This window comes from Ursus maritimus, unplaced genomic scaffold (genome assembly GCF_017311325.1).
Source record: "Ursus maritimus isolate PB19 unplaced genomic scaffold, ASM1731132v1 scaffold_58, whole genome shotgun sequence".
Taxonomy (NCBI): domain Eukaryota; kingdom Metazoa; phylum Chordata; class Mammalia; order Carnivora; family Ursidae; genus Ursus; species Ursus maritimus.
Genome location: NW_024426752.1, coordinates 138,669 through 144,104, shown reverse-complemented (window position 1 = coordinate 144,104; position 5,436 = coordinate 138,669). Strand labels below are relative to the sequence as shown.

The window sequence follows — 5,436 nt, the reverse complement described above, 5'->3', positions numbered from 1 at the left end:
TCCAAAAGAAACCAGAAAACATAAGAGGATCCTGAAACTACATCTCTGAGCTCCATATCTACAACTGCAGTGAGAAGCAAATTATTTAATATCAGAACTGGAAAAATTCTTACCCAACCAACCACTTAAAAAAATAAATTCTGAGCTTTCACTTCTAAGGAAACTGCCAAACCTAAAATACATCATTCTTGCTACAGACAGCAACATGGCTGAATTCTCAAATATTTATGCAGAGAAAAAAGTCCTACAAATGAATTACATACACTATAATTGCACATTTATAAACCCTCAAAAATTAAAAACTAGTTAAGTAACAGGAGATATAGCCAAGGTATGTGGGGACAGGGTGAGAAAGGGAAGGAGGAGGAGGAATCTCAGGGAAAATACAGGAAATTTTAGTGAGAAGTGGTTTGCTGACTCTGGATAATGCTGATTGTGACTCCAGTGTTTATCAATGACACATTCTGCATGTGTGCAGTGCATCCTGTGTCCAGACACTCATCAAAACTAATAAACACAGAGATGACTCAGGAGGAACATATAGTATTGACATGTTAGAAAATACACCTGCACGAACCCCGATACTTTCCTTACTTTGCAACTCTAGAGCAGGTAAATCATCCTGTCCCCATACTCGAGGGGTTCAACTGTCTCACGAGGTTGCCCTCTCTGTCCTCGGTGTTCAGGGCAGGAGTTCGGCCCTGAATCTGGGGCTCATTCTAACCCTGATGTGTTCCTGGACACCTCACAAACTCCTCTACCGGTGTAGGTTTATGATTCATTATGGACAACATGACACCTATCCTGCAGGATTTGTGTGAGTATGTACAAATGAAGTCGCAGGAGGCTACTGTACATACAGTGAAAGTTATAATAATGAAAGTATATTTTTTTTCAAAAGTGGTCAATACCCCAAAACAAAGACACATCAATTGCTCTCTGGTTATGGCCTCTAGTCAGCATAGATCCCAAGCTGAATATATAGTCAGAGGCTATGCAAATAGGGCCCTCCCTCTGCTGATTAAAACAGCCCAACCCTGACTCTGCAGCTGGGAGAGGAGCCCCAGCCCCAGGGTTCCAGGTGTTCCAATCAGTATCAGGACAGAACACAGAGAGCTCACCATGGAGTTGGTGCTCAGCTGGGTTTTCCTTGTTCTTTTAAAAGGTACTCATGCGAACAAGAGACATGGAGTGTGTGAGTGGATCTGAGGGAGACAAACAGTGGGTGTGTGACAGTTTCCTGACCAGGATGTCTTGTGTCTGCAGGTGTCCAGTGTGAGGTGCAGCTGGTGGAGTCTGGGGGAGACCTGGTGAAGCCTGGGGGGTCCCTGAGACTCTCCTGTGCAGCCTCTGATTCAGCCTCAGTAGTATGGCATGCAGCTGGGTCCGCCAGGCCCAGGAAGGGGCCGCAGTGGGTCGCAGGCATAGCAGTAGTGGTGGTAGCACATACTACGCAGACTCCGTGAAGGGCCTCTCCCACCATCTCCAGAGACAACGGCAAGAACACGCTCTATCTGCAGATGAACAGCCTGAGAGCCGACGACACGGCCGTGTATTACTGTGCGAAGGACACAGTGAGGGGACATCAGTGTGAGCCCAGACACAAACCTCACTGTAGAAGGGGATCTGGACCAGCAGGGGGTGCACACTAGTCACCAATTCTGTGCTTAAGCCCCAGGAGCAGCTGCAGGTGGAGGTTGTGGGCAGGTTTCCTGTCAGGGTCTGAGGCTTTCTCTATATAGAGCAGTTTCCCCCAGGGACCCCCTCTGGACACATGATCCTGAGCTCACCTCTTCACTCTCTGACTTGGGAAATTTTTCTAATGGCAAAACTGCTATAGTAGAAACCACAAAAAACAGAGTCACTCACAATGTTTATTCCTGTCCCTAAATACCAATGAATTACAAATATCCTGATGCTCATCAGCTGAACCTTTACAGGAATCCCAGCTGCACTCAGTGTGCATCACAGGATCACCCAGCTCAACGTGCAAGCTTTCTAGAAGCAGCATTAAGCGTGTGCTGGACATGAGGCTACAGAGGCATCGACAATCCAAAGCAAGAGAAGAAAGAGTCTTGGTGGGGGTCAGTGTCGTAAACCATGCTCACAGCATCAATGTCAGTGACACCGTGGGAAAGCATTGGACACCTTCCTGGTGTTGTGTGGATGTGGGGTCTTCAATCCTCACACACACACATGCACACACACGAGTATAAAACCTTTATCACACTACCCTAATTTCTCTGCAGCAAAGTTGGTCCCAAGACAGAAATACAAGCAAACAGGAAGACCTCAAGAAGCAGGAAAAATGTGAAATAAACAACCTAACATTACACCTGAAGGAGCTGGAGAAAATACAATGACTGGTGCCTAATATCATGAAGAAATGAAATAGTAATAATGATTACAGCAGATAGACGATATAAAAACTAAGAACAGAACAGATAAAAAAACCAAGATCTGGTTCTTTGAGGAAAAAAAAAACAATAAAATTGAGAAATCTCTGCCTAATTGTATCAAAAAAAAATAGAAAAGACCCACATAAATCATATCAGAAATCAATCTGTTTCTCCAGGAAACAAACAGGGTTTCAGAGGGGAGGGGTTGGGGAAACGGGGTACCCGTGTGATGTGTATCAAGGAGGGCACGTGTTCTATATCAGAAACTAATGATGTACTCTAGGTAGCTAACTGAACACTAGTTTTTAAAAAGGAATCACAAGAGATAACGTTGTGAGGCGCCTGAGTGGCGCAGTCGTTAAGCGTCTGCCTTCCCTTCAGGGCGTGATCCCGGCGTTCTGGGATCGAGCCCCACATCAGGCTCCTCCGCTAGAAGCCTGCTTCTTCCTCTCCCACTCCCCCTGCTTGTGTTCCCTCTCTCGCTGGCTGTCTCTCTCTGTCAAATAAATAAATAAAATCTTTAAAAAAAAAAAAAAAAGAGATAACGTTGTGAGAGAGAAAAAAAAAAGCTAGAATTATAGAGGAGCATTCCCCCATCCAAATCCTGAAATTATACTCAAAACTCAGTGTTCCAACTGGGGGGTGGCTGGAGGGGAGGAATAGCGGATGGTGTAACTGGATGATGGGCATTAAGGAGGCACTTGACGGAATGAGCGCTGGGTGTATATGCGACTGATGAATCGCTAATTCTACCTCTGAAACTAATAATACACTATGTAAACTAAATTGAATTTAAAAATTTCTAAAACCTAAAAAAATAAAATAAAATAAATCCATCTGATAGACTCAAACACTTGGAAATTAAGAACCAGCCTGATTGAGAATGTTTGGGTCAACAAGGAAATTCCAGAAGAACCTGAGTAATTTATGGAAACCGATGAGAATGAAAATACATCGGACCAAAACCTATGGGACACTGCAAGGCGGTCCTGACGGGAAAATACAGAGCCAGCCAAGCCTCACTTGAGAGAAGGCAAGGATGATGCCCTGCCCTGGAAGGCGGCTGCAGGTCCCCATCAGGAGAGCCAGGATTCCCTTTCCAGCCGTCTCAGAATGGACTTCTCAGAACGAAATTAGGGTTAGGGCTAGGGCCTATGACCAAGGGAGATCTGATCTGCCGGCTGTGTAGACACAATCCTGGATGCCTGCTTGAGGGCATGGTTTGGGAGGAGTGTCAGGCTCAGGGTTTTCGGCAAGTGGTGTGGTGAAGGGGGGGGGGTTGATGGGATTGGCTCGGGTGGGCATTTAGATATCTCATGCTCTGAAATCATTCTGCAGGACCCAAATGGCACACTTTCCTTCTGTGTGGCATGCTGATTCCTCAGGTATGGCTCAGGTTTCCCCATTTCCTGGGCCTTTGGAGATAGGCCACTGGAAAGACCTCTGAGAACACAACTAGTGTCAGGGTTAGGGCCTAAGAGCTGGGAGGTCCGATCTACTGGCTTTGTGCTTATCATCCCTGGGGCCTAATTTGAGATGGTGAGTTGTGGTGAATGTCAGGCCCAGGGTGTTGTTCCTAGGGTCCCCTGAATGCGGGAGTTCGCTGAGATTGACTCAGTGGGACATGGAGATTTCTCCTGCACCAAATAGCTTCTGGAGTCCCAAAGGCACGCTTTCTTTCTGTGTGGCATGCTGAGGCCTCATTTATGTCTCATGTTTACCAATTCCTAAGTCTTTGGAGCCAGGCTTCTGGGAGTAGACCTCTCAGAACCCAACCTACAATTAGGGTAGGGTCTAGAGGGTGGAAAGTGTGATTGACCAGCACGGTGGCCCTCCTGGGGGCTGAGTGGAGACAGTAGTTTGGGGTATTTCAGTCTGAGGGTTTGGGGTCACGGGTCTGCTGAAAGTGTGAGTCTGCTGGGATTGGCTCAGGTGGGCATGCAGATTTCTCCTGCTCTGACTCCTTTCTGGAGTCCCACATGGAAAGATTCCCTCTGTGTGGCAGGGTGAGTCCTCTGGTACTGTTTAGGGTTCCGGAAATCTTTGGGGCCTTAGAGCCATGTATCTCTGAATGGACCTCTCAGAACCGAAAGAAGGTTTGGGGTAAGGCCTAGGAGCATGGGAGTTCCGATCTGCTGGCTGTGTGGTGAATTTCGCTGGGGGGTGAGGGGTGTTGATGGCAAGGGTTGGGGAGAGTTGAAGGCCTGGATTTGTGGCCTGGGGGCCACTGAATGTGGGCAATCATGGGGATTGACTCAGGTAGACATTCAGATTTCTCCTTCTCTGCATCTGTTCTGGAGTCCCATATGGCATGGTATCCTTCTCCGTGTCAGCCTGAGTCCTTTGGTATTGCTAACTGATGCCCAGTCTCTGGGTTTTAGGCCCAGGCCTCTGGGAATAGACATCTCAGAACCCAAATTAGGGAAAAGGTTAGGGCCTAGCACCGTGTCAGCATAAACACTCCTCTTTCAATTCACTGGCCTCCCAGGACTTCCAATCAGAAACCCAGCTCCAGACACCACTCTAGTTTCCCTTCAGAGAGAGAAGTCAGATGATGGAATAAAACACTCCCTGTGCACAGCACCCTTCTATCCACATCGAATTCCTTGGTCTTCCTCATTCGGGCAGCCCTGCAAGACCCACACCAATGAGAGACACCACAAGTTCAATCATCATGTATATATTTGACCTTGTGTTGTTCCTTTCAGTATTTTTATATCAAAGTCAATGTCTCTATTGCTTTGTTAAAATAATAATAATAATAAATAATAATGATGATAATAAGTAATAATAATGATAATGATGATGACATGGTCACCTAAGGGTCTGGATCTCCATAGCCAGACAACATGGCTCTGGTCCAGATAAGGATGAAGACACAACCTCAGCCCGTGAAGCAAACCCCACACCCTCAGGGATCCCAACACGCCTCACGTGTGAAGAGTTCCTTTGCTACACGGAGTTGTCTGAGTCCAAAGGATACAGGCAGCCTCCAGCATTCATCCTATTTTCTTCATCAATTTCCCAGTTCAAGTCA

General features: G+C 46.7%; 1 pseudogene; it reads left to right on the top strand.

The window, feature by feature from the left end:
• The first annotated feature begins 990 nt into the window (after positions 1–990).
• LOC121100932 lies at positions 991–4,158 on the top strand (annotated as a pseudogene).
• Positions 4,159–5,436: the final 1,278 nt, after the last annotated feature.